We start from the raw sequence: 16,331 nt of genomic DNA on the forward strand, positions 1-16,331 counted from the left end.
TGGATGTTTTCTGGGCTTTATTTGATACATAACCTGCTTTACTACACCTGTACTCATGCTGCACTTCATGCAACCTCATGTCGGAAACAAAACAATCTGAGGGACCTCGATGCGTGTAGCACCATTGGTACAGTAGACGTCACACTAGGGATAGTATTACTGGCACGCCCTGTCAACACCTTTTCGATTTTCGAAAACAAAAAGTGTAATACTCTGCAGCTTCCATTAGATGTCGGCCTATGCATAGCATGTGAATCTAAGCAGATACAAGCAACAGAAATACAACACTACGGCGATTAATTTATCCCATATATTTAACTGAAACCTTGAGAGTGTAAGTGTTACATGTATTGACTGATTTCATCTGTACAGCTCTACATCTCACCTTTATGTTAGGTTATGTTATTTATAGAGCACATGTTCGCCCATGGGGCATCATGGAGCTAATTGGCGGGTTGCAACTGAAAAGAGAACACTAGAACAGGAAAGGTTTGAGGAAACAACGGAAGATCAAATGATCTGAGATAACCCGCAAGGGATGCGGAAAAGAGTTCCAGAATTTGGCAGCAGCCACTGAAAAAGCTAGAATATAGGGAAGAACCTTCCGCAAAATTTTCAATTTGAAGTGGCCAGCACTACAGAGCAACCTGGTTATCCATCGAAAGGGATAAGGAAATGTTTACACCCAGGTTCTTTATCAAAGAGGAAGGTACAGGAAAATAACCCAGAGAGGTGGGCCAGAAATCAGCTGTCCAAAAAACAAGGCGTGGGAGTACCGACTACCGGAACCTGTTTTGTTGCAGTTTGGTTTCAGCCAGTTCGCCGCCATCCAAGTACCCAGGGCTTCAAGACAACTACTAAGCCGTGCCGCAGTGTCAGAGCGGGTGCGATCAAGGCGAACCAAGATCTGCGTGTCATCGGCATAGTAGTATCTGCAGCTGTGGGACTGGATATGGCAGAGAAGTGGCCTGATGTAGATGTTAAATGGAATCGGGGATAGTGCAGATCCCTGTGGAACACTGCACAATAAGAAAACTGAATTTGAACGATGGAGGGGAAGAGAAACAGACTGGGAGCGATCAGACCGAAACGCCACGAACCATGCCAAAACTTGGCCAGGCAGGCCAGCTGCCGATGGACAAGAGATCCGGGTGGGATGACCAAACCGTATCGAACGCAGCGGAAAGATCTAATAACACCACTGCTCTGACACCACCCTGATCCACCAGGCGAGTCAGATCATCCAGTACAAAAGTGAAGACAGATTCTGTACCCCTACCATGGCGAAAGCACAACTGAAAGGAGTCTAAAAACCCAGGGGACTCCAGGAAAGAGGAAAGCAGAGGGGATACAAGAGACTCCAACTCCTTCATAAGAAAAGGAAGAAGTGAAATAGGACGAAAATGTGTAAGCACTGTGGGGTCTAAAGACTGCTTCTTAAGTAAAGTGATCACAAGTGCGTGTTTTTGAGCAGGAGTAGTATGTCCATCCCGAAACGAGGCATTCCCTACCATTGTAGTAGAAGAAATGATGTCACCGGAGATTTCCTTAAGAAGACCAAAAGGAATGGGGTCGGCAGCCGAAGCTGATTTAAGCCGATGAAAGGCTTCAAGAGTATCCTGATCAGAAAAATCAGGGAAAGAGGACCAAGTGGGGTTAGATACTGACGACAAGAGAGTAGCAGGCAGGACGGCAGCCCGCTCCGAGACATTACTCATAATCTGGCAAATAGCGTCAACCTTGCTATGAAAGAACCCGGTAAGCGATTTGCATAGCTCCTGGGAAGGGACTGCCTGAGAACTGTTTTTTGCAGGGGAGGAGAGAGAGTGGACCAGCTCAAACAGGGCCTTAGTTTGGGTTACGGCTGTCTCCACCTTGCGACACAAAAAAAATTTCTTTGCAGAAATAATGTCCTTGTGATAGGCCAGCATAGTACAATGAAATTAAATTTTATCCTCATTTTATCCTCGGGAGAATACTTGGTTCCGCGGTCTCTCTGCTTGCCTGCACCGAAGCTTACCAGCCCGGAGTTCCTCAGAGAACCAGGGCTTAGACAGATTATTTTTTTCTTTACAAAGCCTAAGGGGTGGGGGGGGCTAGCTGGTCAGCAGCCGTAACAAAGGAAGCATCCAATGTTGTCAGAGAGCACCCTGCGCCCACTGATACTGAAGAGAGGCCACTAAATCGGGGTTAGAGACCCTATTCTAATTGCATTTAGGGCGGGCCGGTTTGGTCCCCGATTAATTAGGGTCTAAATGGCAAATGGAAAAAGTTACCATAATATGGTCCGACCACAGCAGTAGGCTGGGGAAGGCATAATAGAATGTCTAGGGTCACAGACGAAGTCAAAAATATTTCCCAATCGATGGGTGGAATTAGTGACAAGCTGAGGAAGACTAAGTTGACATCAAGGCTAGAAAATGAGCAACCCGACACATATTAGATGCATTGCTGGAACGTTAAAATCACCAACATTTACCCCGCTTGAGATGAGCCTGGCTGCTCAGTCACACTACCACTTAACTTGTGTAGTGCAGATCTACACCAAAAGGTGGGATTCCTAATACCAAGCAGATGCGTCTTGTGTTGTCTCTCAGTGTGACTGCATCAATTCTTACCTAACATTGAGGAATTTGAGAAATAGATTAATCATGTTTAGCTCTGAAATTTTCTACCAATGGAGTAGGTGGCTTTTGCTGTTCCCCCATTATTCTTTGGATTTTGGAATTAATTTTGGTTACCAGAGGGACCTTTGCTATAATCCTCCTGCCCACCATATTCATTTTCTTCTCCTTAAGAGTGGTTACCCATTAGGCGCCCATGCCTTGGGTAGAATCACCCCTTTGTGTTTTAGGGCGAGAAGATCACATTGCATTGGTTTAAAGAGTAGGCTGGCGGCAGCTAATATTTGGTTTTGGCATCACCAGGGGTGCAAGCAGAGTACCCACATTAGTATCCCACAAACTGCTTGTATTTATTTGAAGAACGTGATCTTAATTTCAATCAGAGATGACTTACAATAACACATTTACAGATGGCAGACATATTTGAATGTGGAAATGCATTGGAGGGACAGGGCCTCCATGTCCTTGTCCTGCACTTCCTTATGTGTGTTGGGTTATTTTCTGTACAGGAGTCAAGTGGGACCCCTGGCAGTGCAGCTCTTCCTCTTTTTGGTCACGGTGAACAGACTCTTGGGATACTTTTATGGCATCCATGGGTGGGGCCCTAGTGTATGTGTAGGGACCCTGTGCTCCTAGTGTGTTTTTTGGCACCTGTGTGTTGCCCACAGAGCATGGTATAGGCTGTTGGCAGCTCCATGTTGAATGTGACACGTGCTCTGAGTATCCTCCATTTTGCGATACCCAGGCCCTGCCATAGGAATCGGTGGATTCCTTATCCTTATAGAAGGCAAGATGACCCCTGTGGCCTCTTGGTTTCTATTGCATGTTAGCTTGTTTTCCCAAAGTCCTGTGAAGCCCTGACTGTCCCATCCCCTGACTGGCTGTTGGGTGAAAGAACCATATATGTTATTGTGGGGACGTCCAAGCCAGACTGGTTAGAGCCTGCTCAGTGACTAAATTGTGGGTACACCCTTGTAGTGGGACCTATGTGAATAGTGTGACCAATATGCATTCTATGTTATGGGTGTCTGGTTTCTGTGCGTGTGACACAATGAATGAGACAGCCCTGCCTGAAACTGACATGAATGCAGTGTGGTGTGCTGAAAGGCTGGGTGCTTGCCCCAATCCACCTTCTTTGTTGTGGGTATCTGAGTGAAAGTGAATAGCCTGAATGCCTGTGAGCCTGATTGGTTGCCTGCATGAATGCCATTCTCTGTGATTGGCTGACTGAGCCTGGCTCAGCCAGAGTGAATGAGGGACATCTGTAGAATTCACTTACCAATTTGTTCAGAAGCTGAAGTTGAAACCTGAAGCTCATTCTTGAAGCCCAGCTGGAAGAATTGCTGCTGCATTTCCTTCGAAATCTAAAAGCTGTCTAGTCTGTTGAGGACTATCCAACATAGGACCTGTCTAGGAGACTCCTCCCCGAGCTACCAGGGACCATCGTGCAAAATTGCTGCTGCTCTTAGAGGTACCCTGCAAGCCAGTCCCGAAAGGCTGTCTACTGGATAAGAGGTCCGCCAAGAATCTTGGAAGTAAACCGCTGGGACATGGAGGACATTGAAGTCCATTGCTGTCGACCAGGGTCCGGAGGTTTTCCGTAACTGCTGGAAGCCAGTCATGGCGGCCAGAGGCGGGGACAACTTGACACTGTGCTGCTCGATGACGGGAGTCGCAAAGCTCCACCTTGCCGAAGAACATTTGAACAAAGGCTCCCTTGCCATCACATTTTACCAATTTGTCCTGTCGGAGATAGTTGAGGTAATTGGCTACCGAGGCAAGTCCGCTGGTGCGTTTCCCGCCACCTGAAGCTGACGAGACATCCCGAGGACACTGACTGAGTGACGATCCGAGGTCCAGGCCATGGTCTGGTCCTGATCGCTGAAGCTATCCTGAGGTACATGCTACGGCTGCAGCACAGACAGGTCAGAGGACTGCCAAAACTACTCGTGACAATCGATGCCTGCTGCTGGGACTACATACATCACTGAGTCTTCTTTGCGGCAGCAAACACTTTGCATCGAGGTGGACTTCACACCTCATCTTCCCAGGACTTCCTCGAGCGAGCGTTGCAGAGCACCGCAAAGATCAAAGCTGCTTTGTCGACACCAGTGTTCCACTTTTCAAGGATCTCGACGCCCTGTGAACTGTCGGAGAAACTCTTCTATCTCGGGTACATTGGGGGTTTTGACCAGGAAAAAAGACTGTTAAACATTAAGTGACTGGGCTTGTTAATACTTTTATTACAGGTTGCCCAGGTAGGCGGGGGATCCTCACTCAGAGTTGTTAGTAGCAAAAGAAGCATTTTGCCATTGTTGAACCTAACCTGTCTTCCTTCCTTATGCTCTATGCTGTTACACCTTGCTGCATGATTTGTATGCCATTATAACTGTCAGCAGTTGATGCATTTTAAATGAAGAGGAGTAGCCCATAGACATTGTACATATTTGCCATATTGGAATTAAGAGTTGCATTGTGTATATATTTCTGAACCTTATTTTTATATAAAGAACTGTTGGCACATAACATACATAGTGTGTGGGCATTCCTTTGTGGGGGCTTGGACTCGCTTTGCTTAAGAACTAGCCTGCATCACCTCCTCAGAGCTTAAGCCTTGGTTGCTTGTCTAAGCTACCAAATAGAGAACCTTGGCTGGGGTGCTCTGTGCCTCTACTCTGCCATATAGAGGGAAGAAGTACAGATACCTCCTCCAATCTTTACAATATTTCTGTGAAGGGTGCCTGTGCAATAGCACAAAGCTGAGAACAAGTGGTAAGCCATTTTGTGGTTGTAAAAAGGTTTAACGTATACCAGGGACAACACAAAACCTATAGAAAAATATAAGTAAACGGACGGCTTACAAAGCCAACGGTAACCTAAGGGGACAGGTCTTTCATACTAAACAGGCTTACTATATAAATTACCAAAATTGTCACTGGGGGGGACTGGTGGGGTCATGCAGGGAGGGGTTGGGTAGAGAGCAGCATAGCTCTTTACCAATTACATGAAGTTTAAGCAAACTTTTGAAGAGATCCACAGTTGAGCTGGCTTTGACTTATGGGCAGTCTGTTGAGTACAGAGGATGAGCGGATGGAGCGAGATTGTGAGAAAACACAGGTGCAGAGGAGTAAGACAATTGATAAATTTGTGGATTCGGGGAAGGAAACTTGTAAAGGGACTAGTTATGCATGGAGAGACAACCAGCTTATGTAGGTAGAAGTGGGGGGAGGGAGTTATCTAGGTAGGTTGTAGAGCGCAGGTAAGCAAAGTTGATTTTAGAGGGATGAATGTGGAGAGTAGGTCAAAGGAGTGAGCTTGAGCAGCAATCAAGTTTTAGCAGAAATGTGATGATTAGAGTTTCTTTTGGTGGTTAGTAAGCATGGGACCAATTTTCCAGCTGTTGAGCAGGTTAATACGAGCAGCAGATTAAGTGTTTGTAATTAATTTTTGCAGTCGTCGGTCACTATCAAAGAGGACCCCAAGTTTGTGAGCCTTGGGCGAGATTGCAAGTTGATCAGGCTGCAAGCAGATTGGAGAGGGGTGGGGAATAGCATTGGCAGCTGGGAGAAAGTTGGCTTCCATTTTTTAAAAGTTAAGCATGCAGCATCAGACAGCCATCCAGTGACAAAATGCAGTGAGACAGTTCATAATCTGTTCCGAGATGGATGAGTGAAAGGGGGAAAGGAGAAAATGATTTCAATAGCATAGGTCTTCGTCTTCCACGTTTCTTCCCCAGATCTTCCCTCACAGCTTCAGCAGATGCATAGAAGCCAGGTCCATCCAAAACCAGTTGGCGCAGGCTCCATCGTCACTTCCCTCACTGGCAGAGCATCTCTCAGGTCCCTTGGCCACACTCCATAGTATCAAAGGATTTCTATCATTCCATTCCTCTTCACCCTCTTTCACTCCTCATTAAAATGGGATACACTCTGCTTCTGGCAGAGGTCAACGTGCCCTTGCCCATACAAGAATTAGAGGCCATCCCCCTGGATTCGAGGGGATAGGAGCTTGTACTCCCATCTATTCGCTGTGCTGTGCCCAAGAAGAGCCAAGATGGTGTGCGGGCAATACTAGATTGTTCTACCTTCAATCTTATTGTCCCCATTGAGAAGTTCAAGATGGTAAAGCCTGCTAACATCTTGCTTTAGGTTCAGAAGGATGACTGGTTTTCCACTGTGGACCTCAATGATGCACACCTGCATTTGCCCATATGGGAGGCCCTCTGAAGAGTACTGAAGGCCTCCTGCATTGGGAGTTATTTTCACTACAGGGCTCGCCCTTTCGGAAAGAATTCGGGTCTGAGATCATTTACTAAATTTATGAACACAGCAGCCAGCTTGCTTCATTCTAGGGGAATACATGTCTACCCCTAGTTGGAAGATTTGCGGATCCAGGTCCCTCTGGGGTACTAAGCGGCCGTACCAGCCCAGTTACTAATGGAACACTGTTCAATCTTAGATTTTCCATCCACCATTAAAAGTCAACCCTGGCTCCATCATAAAGACTAACCTTACTTGAATTTGTAGCACACTCCCATACTCCGTAGTTTTTCTGTCTCGACAAAGGATCACTAACCTAAAAGCAGTGTTAAAATGGATTTCCAAAATCAATCCTGCGATGGATTTTGGGAGGCCAACCTATTCTGGTGAACAGACAGACCCTGAGATCTAGCCAAACCCAACCAAGTTAAAATAGCAGAGCGGCAAACCTTTAAAAAATCAATAAATAATACATTTGGATTCTTACCAGGCTTCATGTCGGAGTCCAGCCTCAAAGTGCAGGAACGGGATTTGAACCTGTGCCGCTCAGCGTTGTCTTGCTTCCACGAGAAGTGCGTTGCCTCAGAACTATTTTCTGAGTCTCAAAGGGCTGCGAGTGGTCTAGGCCAACAGTGATTGCACTCAACCATAATTCCAATTCTGGAGCTTGTGAATCTGATTGAATGTACATGCGTTGCATAGTCTGTCATCTATTGGTTGGTTTGGAGTATGAAATATTTTTTTGAAACCATAAAAAGGGCAACGATGGGGGCGTTCCTGTCGCACTATCCCTATCCTACGTGTACAGGTAGCCATGATGCCTCACACCTGTATGCCATTTTTTTGCCATTGGTTGGCAGCAAGGATTGTTGCAGAGAAGAATTTCGATCCATTGCTGTCGTGGTTGAGAACTTGGATACCGAAGTGGAGCTGGTCGAAGAACCATCTCAACTCAACACAACCTAGACGAGAAATGTACAGTAAGGAGAGCGGCTGGAACTTGAATATACATATTTCATATTTACTCCAGGACTAGAGAATTTCTTTACCCCCCTCTAATAACCTCCACTAGACTAGCTTGGTGTGTTCTCTAAGGTATAACTGAATTTCACTGGTGACAGTTGTCTCCCAAGAGACCACAACAAAGACTGCTGCTGGGCATGCCTTAAATTTAAGCTGAAACTCTTCAGGAGTGTGTCAAATGTGCTTGGCAGAGTCAGAAGTGGCAGGGGCTGTGTGTAGTAATGCCAGAACCCGAGATTGGGGTTACAGGCATGGGGTTTGATCAGTCCCCTCCAGCCCCCCCAACAGTCCAGCTAAGAAAAACCCAGTGATGGATCCCCCTTCTCCGATGACTTGACCTCAGGCAATCCGGATGCTGCAAAAAGCCACAAACGTAAACACAGTCACAAACACGACAGTAGTTGAGATAATAGTGTAGAGTCCTCAAATAGTATGCTAAAGAAAATAAACCCAGCGTCAGGTAAAATAGGAGCAGACAAAGGTCAGAAGAAATAAGTTACATTGACCCCAGATATCAAACACCTATTCAGGGAAGGGGAGTCGTACGCGCTACTCTTCCACACTGACTCCAAAGACAGTCGAAGCGAAGCCAAAGGAGAATGTACACTAGTCGATCTCTTTGAAGAGGAAGACAACATGGCTAGCGAACAAGAGGTTGACGTCTACATTTCATAGTCTCCTGCGAAACCAAGCTCGATGGGCTTCAAAACAACGCCTCCACATCCAAAGGAATGGTCGATGCAGGAGATCATGAAGATATTTTCTTTCATGGAGAAATACAAAACCTCCACCAGAAGAAAGAGAAGCACTGCACATAGTGAGACGCCATTAAGGATATTGAGAGCGAATATGCAGCAAGATATTCATGAAGACGTTTTCAGAATAGGAATTTTTAGATGACACTGGCAATACTGATTTACATGAGGAGGGTCTGGACTAACACTGGGATGCCTTCACCAGATGAGTTTGACCCACCAGTCACTCCATCGCTGACTGTAGAAGGTCAGAGTACTGGAAATTATCTTCAGAGGGCAGCTGAGTGATTCAGTATTTTTACTGAGGAACTAGACGAGGATTAGACTACATACAAGATATTCTAGAAGAAAAGATGGTATTCCACTGCACTCCCTGCTACAAGCAATTATAAAGAGTATTATTCCATTTCTATCCAAGCCATCCTCCACCAAAGCAGTTAATCCAGGAGCAGAGAAAAAATATAAACCCTCAAACGCTGACCACACTTACATTAGAGGGCAACTGGCCATAGACTCAGTGGTTGCTACAGCTAGAAAGTGCCAAAGCGTCGATGTCCGCCACGGAGTACCCTCCTCACAAGTAAAGTAAACAATGTATGCCCTTGGACGTAAAACCGCTAACTCGACTGCATATAACCTTTCATGCTACTAAACTCCTAATCTCCTCCCTCATCTTCTCCAGACTTTTCTACTGTTCCACTCTCTTCTTTGGACTCCTCTCACCTCTGCCCCCTCCAATCCTTCTACCACTCTATCTGCTCCATCTGCCTTCTCTACCTCACGACGCCATCTCCTCTTCCCTTGACTCACTAGGCTGGCTCCCTTTTCACTCCCATCTTAAATTTTACTTCCTCTGTCTAGTTTTCAAAGCCCTCTATTGTCTTGCCCCACCCTATCTATCCTCCCTTCTCACTTTCTACACCCCTTCTCGTTCTCTCCGTTCTGTGGATCTTTTTTTTAAAAACACTTAATTTATAAACACCAAACTTTACCAACATTTAGGACATTCACGTATATGCTTCATGTCATTGTATTCACATATTATGTGTCACAGTCCTTCCCCCTCCCGCCCCCTTTACTCAAGCCCCTCCTTCAATACCACTGTTTTTGTTCCTCATGGTTTGTCTCCCTCATTGTTCCCACTTGTATCAGATTCACTGAGTTCGGCCTGGGAGGGTCCCACCATCGTGGCCACCAGTTTTCTCCACGCTATTAGGGGTCCCGCTTCCTCCTCCCCTACTGATTGCTTCATACCAGTCTGCCGTCTCTGTTTCTGTCCACTTCAGGAGGTCAGCCCACCACAGCTCTATTCTGGGCCTTTGGGCTGCTTTCCAGCCCATTGCAATTCTCCGTTTGGCCAGGTCTTTCATCTTACTAATGTGATTCATGTTGTGTGGTCTGACAAAACCCCCCAGCATGCATGCCCAAACTGACTCCACCTCTAGCTTAATCCCTTTTTGGGACAGGTGTAGTTTAACCTCCGTCAAGAATCTTCCCACCTCCGGACATGCCCAGAACATGTGTATCATCCCATCGTCCACCTCCCCGCACCTGGGGCATTTCTGTGTCACTGGACTTCCAAACCTGGCAATTTTGCTATGGGTCCTATATGCCCTGTGGGTAATGTATAGCTGGATCTGCTGTAGCTTTGCGTTTCGCAACACCTTCTTATGATACCTTTGAGCCCTATCCCATTGTCCATCCTGCATAGGTTCTCCCACCTAATCCTCCCAGTCCCACCTCAGTTGGAGCAACTCTTTCACCACCCTGGTCATCAATAGTTCATAAATGCAGGATATTTCGTGCCCACCCTCTGAAATATCGTACATCATCTCAATGACTGTATCGGGTTGTTCCGCTAGCTCTGTCTCAGGCCACCTTTCTCGGACTTGTTTGATAATTCTTGTATATGTAATATATTGGCCTTTATGTACCCCAGTGTCCTCCATTAGTCTCTGGGAATCTAGTACTGCCTCATTTTGCCATATGTCTCAGAGGGTCGCAAGGCCCATCGGTTCCCAGTATTTACGGATCCATTTTATCATTTGCGAGTCCTCCCTACATAGCACCACTAGCGGCACCTGCGGGGAGCATAGGGTCGGGTTTCCCACTATTTGGCATGCCTTGCTCCATAATTTCCAGCCCAGTTCCAGCAATCTCACACTTCCTTGCATCTCTGGTTTAGGCAACCACACCACTTCTCTTAGAAAGAAGGGGGTGGAATCCTTGCACAATAGCCTGGTTTCGGCCGTTTCTTCTTCGGACAACCATCTAGCCACATACTGGAGCTGTCCCGCCAGGTATTATATCTCGAAGTTCGGTAGGTTTATGCCCCCCATTTCACACGAGTTCTGCAACTTCCAAAGGGCTACCCTGTTCCTGGAATTATGCCATATGAAGCCCCTACATAAGCTGTGAAGTTTCATGAAGAAGCGTTTGGGGAGCATGTATAGGATGTTCGTGAAAAAGTATAACAACCTCGGCACAACCACCATCTTAATCAAAGCCGCCCTTCCCACCATGGCCAGGGGGAGCTTGGACCAGAACCCCATACTATTCTTGATGCCTTCCACTGCCCTTTCCGTGTCATATTTGTACTCCTACGTCCCGTCCCCTTTCCTCCATACTTATGGGACATTCTTCCGTCCTGTGGGACGGGACCGGAGCACTTTGTAAAAGCATTCAAAATTTTGCACACATTTTAGTCCTTCCGCTTTCTACGCGGGGCCCGGCACGCGGCCTTAACCCCGCCCATCTCTGCTCCGTCCCGCGCATTGGCCATCAGTCCTTTTCTCCGCTCGTTCGGGACTGGACGCACTTGCATCCGCAGAAGATCTTCTTCCCTTTTTTCCTCCTCTCTGGCTCTCGCTAGTGATTGTGTACTAGTCTGTCGTTCAAACTAGACTTTCCAGATTGTTCTTCGTGTCACCGACGCTTCGCGAGGGCGGATCCCCATCCTCTTTGTTTAGAGTGTTTGGGTATGGACCACCGTTGTTTTTATTGCGATTTCCTTTCGGTCCGGGCACTTCAACGTCGGTTGGAGCGGTGGGAGGAGGTGTTTCAACGTACTACTCCTTCGCATTTTCAATCTTATCAACGAAAAGAAGAAACACCCGGTAAATTCTTTACTTTTCAGAGCACCCTGGCCGGGAGACACCTTTCTGGGCTCTTCCCGAGCCGGGAGGAGCGTGAACCACTCTGTCACCGGGGATTGTCCCGAGGTGCCTTCTGGGCCTAATAATTGTACCAGAGTTTTCTCCGAGAGTCTCTGTAAGTACGCTCAGAGGCCCCTCCTGTGGGGGCTGCTTGTAGACCCAGTTCTACTGAGTCTTGGGGTACCGGAGCTCGCTCTGAGACCTCTTTATCGGCTTCCCTCAAAAGTACTGGGGTGCGCCCCGAGGCCTTGGTTGGGTTTGGTGTTACCGAACGGATGTTCGAGGCCCGCGCTAGTAAGGCTGTTACCGGACCTGGGTCCGAGGTCCCTCGTACAGAGGCTAAAGTAACCAACATTTCGGAGAGGCCCGGCAAGGCCTTATCGGTGAAAGTTGTTTTTCACCGTTCCCGCTCTTGTGGCAACGCCAGAACTGTCTAGGGTGCAAAGAGTGAAATATATCCTTTACCAGCAGTTCCGAGGTCCTTCCTGTGAAGGCTAGTTTGGCTATTGGTATGTCGCAGAAACTTTCCAGGCCTCATAGTACCGGCTCGGCCGAGGTTCCTTATGTAAAGGCTAAAATTAAGACCCCTGATCCACCGACGGGGACCCCTGCCTCACTTCCTCACGTGCCGCAGTTCCCCTCAGGTTATGGCAAAACGGCGGCCGTTCCCGCCACGACCACGGCGGCCATTTTAGGCGCTTCCCCTACAGCGACGCCATCGGCCTCAGGTGTAGGAGTTGGTTCTGCGGGTGAACATAAAATTCCTTGTGCGCATCCGTTTCGTCCAGTTTACGACGAACGCTCGGATGCCCCTTCCGCACAATGTCTTGTTGCCTGTGGGTTCGGCACCCTTGATTTTTGTGGACACTTCGGGGGATGGGCCTGTGTGGCAACTCTCCCTTTGTGTCCCTGGAATTATCCCCCTCATGAGAGGCCTCCTCCAGTAACTCCAAAACCGTCTCTACAGGATGTCTTTTTTCTGCAAATTTCAGACGCTCGTGCGTACCAACCCCCATGAGAGAGTATTTCAAGGGTCTTTTTAGGGAGATATGCCCTCCTGCACCTACGGCTCCACCCGCTCCTCCGGTGGCGCCACCCTTGCCTGTGGTGCCTCCCCCGACCCTTCCACCCTTGCCTCCGTTGTCCCCTGTGGACAAGGCAGTGCCTGACACGGTTCAGCAGGATCCTAACCTGACCGATGATGCGCAGGGCGATCAGGACAGCGAAAACCAGCCCCTTTCTATTAGAGCTTTTCATGACCGGGTACTGGACATGATGTGCCTATTGGATGTTAGTGCCCGAGGCACCTGCTCCGCAGGAGGGTGTGCTTTCGGCGGCGTTCACCCTGTCTCCTTCCGAGCATACCGGACTGTTCTTGCAGAAGGACATTTTGGCTGAAGTCCGTAGGGTCTGGGACTTTTCGTCAATAAGAAAAATGATGCGCGATACAGGCTACGTTCTTCGGAAGAGGGGGCCCTATCATCTTGTCCGCCCCCTGTCCTCCACAGTGGTGGCAGCAGCCACTTTACAGTCCAGGCCTGCAGCATTCTCTTATACGATGGCTACTCAGGTTCTGGGGAAGGAGGACAAGCTCCTCGACTCCCTTGGGAGGAAGATTTTCGCTAACCCGGCCTTGCAGCTCCGGCAGGCTAATGTGGAACTGGTGTTAGCGGGGGCGAATATGAAGATGTGGAAAGGTCTGTCGGAGTTTGAGGAGTTCATTCCGGTCGAGAAGCTGGACGACTTTAAGGCGGGTTTATCCGATGCCAGGGTCTTGGCCCAGGATCTACTTGAGGCCGCGGCTCATCACGTTGACACTTCGTCTTGGGGCCTTATGCTGGGAGTTGATACCTCTCGACAGGCATGGTTGCATGCCACCAAGTTCTCAAAGGAGGTGCAGGACAAGGTGTTGGACCCGCCGTTTGACGGTAAGGAGCTTTTCCATTCCACAACGGATGTGGAGCTCACCAAAACGAAGGTCAGCACCCAGACAGTTAAGTCCTTGTCCGTCCTGGTTAAAGCTCCTTTTAGGACCCAGAGACCGTTGTCGCAAAGCCAGCACTCCTCTGGTTTCAGTGGGAAAGCCAGCACTCCTCTGGTTTCACCAGAGGCAGCAACGGACTTGGTGTTTCTTCCGCTCCTCAGCCTCCTCCTCAGGTTCAGGTGGTAACACCACTGAAAAGTCTGCCAAATGAGGGTTCGCTGTGCTCGCATGAGACCCTGGCGGGAAGACGCATTGCGACTCATTGGGAGGCGTGGCAGACCATCACAGAGGACAGGTGAGTCTCGTCAGTTGCTCGGGCGGGTTTCCGCTTACCCTTACCCCCTACCCCACCTTGCAACCCTCCTTTCCAGCAGTCTGAGTCCTCCCTAAAAGCCGAGGTTCAGAAGCTTCTGGACCTCAGAGCTGTGGAACCCGTTGCCTTTGGGGAGCGAGGGGAGGGCTTCTACTCCCAGCTGTTTACAGTGCCCAAACCCAACCAGGCTGGCCTGTGCACCATCCTAGATCTTTGCCAGTTCAATCTTTTCCTACCCCAAGAGAAATTCAAGATGATCACGCCCGGCCAGATTCAGTCCTCCTTGCAGATGGGCGATTGGCTCAGCGTGGTGGACTTTCAGGATGCGTACATGCATATTTTGATTTGGAATCCACACAGGAGATATCTCCATTTCTCTGTGGGAGAGGAGCACTTCCAGTTTCGATTGCTTCCTTTTGGCCTCAGCTTGGCACTGCGTGTCTTCACGAAGATGTCGGTGATCATAGCCTTTCTTCGTCTGCAGGGTATCCATGTGTATCCGTATTTGGACGACTGGCTTTTACGCAGTCCTTGCCCATTGAAAGCCGCCTGCAATCTTCAGTCTCTCCTCCAGCTCCTGTTCCACCTTGGGCTGTCGGTGAACTAGTGGAAATATTCCATGACGGTCTCTCAGGACTTGATTTTCCTGGGTTTTCGCTGGAACACAATCGACTGCAGGTGACCGGGGACAGAATGCCGGATCTGTTGGCCACGTGTCGGATATTTGCGCAGTCGGAGAGCATGTCGGCCAGAGGGTTCTGGGCCTCATGGCCTCGTGCGTTTTGGCTCTTCCTCTTGCTCGTCTCAAGATGAGGCGGACTCGGATGGCTCTTCGGAGTTCTTGGCATCAGACTGTGGATCCGGACTCCAAGTTGATAACGATTCTGGCTTCCATGAGAGCGGACCTGGACTGGTGGTCGTCTCTCGGCAACCTGTCGCGGGGGAGGGGGTGTGGGGGGGGTGTGGATTTTCAGGACCCAACCCCGATGGTAACGTCACAACGGACTCCTCCCGTTGGATCTTCTTCAGGTCTCGGATCTTTGGTCGCCGCAGGACAGGCTCCTCCACATAAATCTGGAGCTTCTGGCGATCTTTCTAGCGCTCAACGCGTTCAGACCGATCATTGCCAACAAAGTGGTCCGTATCCGCACGGACAATGTGGTGTTGATGTATTACATCAAGGGCACCAAGTCTCCCCTCCCCCCCCCTCCTCGTGGACCTGTCCATCCAGATTTGGGAGTGGGTGTTTCGTCATGGTGTTTGGCTACTTGCAGTACACATCCCGGGCCAGCTGAATGTCACTGCAGATGCCCTCAGTCGGCGGACGATGGTCAGCTACGAGTGGGAGCTGAAGGTGGAGGTCCTCATGTTTTTTCCTGCACTGGGGCACTCTGGAAGTGGACCTCTTTGCTACGGTGGCAAACACGAAATTTCCTCTGTATGCCTCCATAAACAGGCTGGGAGCCTCCTCTCTGGGGGATGCTCTCGAGATTCCTTGGCACAACATGAGGGCGTATGCCTTCCTGCATCTGCCTCTAATTCATCGGACGATTTGCAAACTGAAGAACACGGTGAACTGTTCTCTTCTACTCATAGCCCTGTGGTGGCCGGCCAGGTTTTGGTTCTCAGAACTTCAACACCTGTGGATGTATCCCCCGATCAGGTTACCGGTGACCCCTGATCTTCTTCATGAGGGGTAACGGCTGTGGCACCCCTCCCCACAATCTCTCAGCTTGGCGGCATGGTGCCCGAGTTCAGGTCTTTAGAACATCTTACCCTGTCTGCGGATAACCTGCGTATTATTCAGGCAGCCAGAAAACCCTTGACTAGGCCCCAGTACAGAAGCAAATGGCTCAGGTTCTGTCATTGGTGTTTAAACAAACAGTTAGACCCAAGGGCGGCTATAATTGACACGGTACAGTCCTTTGTATCCCACTTAGCAGAGTCGGGTATTCATGTTCTGTCATGCAGAACTTCTCTTTTGGCGGTTTCTGCCTACTTATCTACGGACCAGTGCTCTTACTCTGTCTAATCCAGTAGTTAAAAGACATTTTGCAGGCTTGACACGCTTTTATCCTACGATTCGTAGTCAGCACCTGTCGTGGGATCTAAATGTGGTCCTGACGGCGTTGTGCCATAAACCTTTCGAACCAGTGGCCACGTTGGACCTCAAGCACCTGTCGTGGAAGGTGGCCTTTTTGGTTGCCGTTAGCTCAGC

At 48.9% G+C, this 16,331-nt stretch overlaps 1 protein-coding gene across 1 annotated transcript in view; it reads left to right on the forward strand.

Annotated features, from left to right (window-relative positions):
* The window catches only part of NAA25 (N-alpha-acetyltransferase 25, NatB auxiliary subunit), a 1,586,429-nt gene that overhangs the window by 751,266 nt on the left and 818,832 nt on the right, over positions 1–16,331 (forward strand). The gene's annotated exons all lie outside the window — the stretch shown is intronic.

This window comes from Ambystoma mexicanum, chromosome 10 (genome assembly GCF_040938575.1).
Source record: "Ambystoma mexicanum isolate Mex_15411 chromosome 10, UKY_AmexF1_1, whole genome shotgun sequence".
NCBI classification, from domain to species: Eukaryota; Metazoa; Chordata; class Amphibia; order Caudata; family Ambystomatidae; genus Ambystoma; species Ambystoma mexicanum.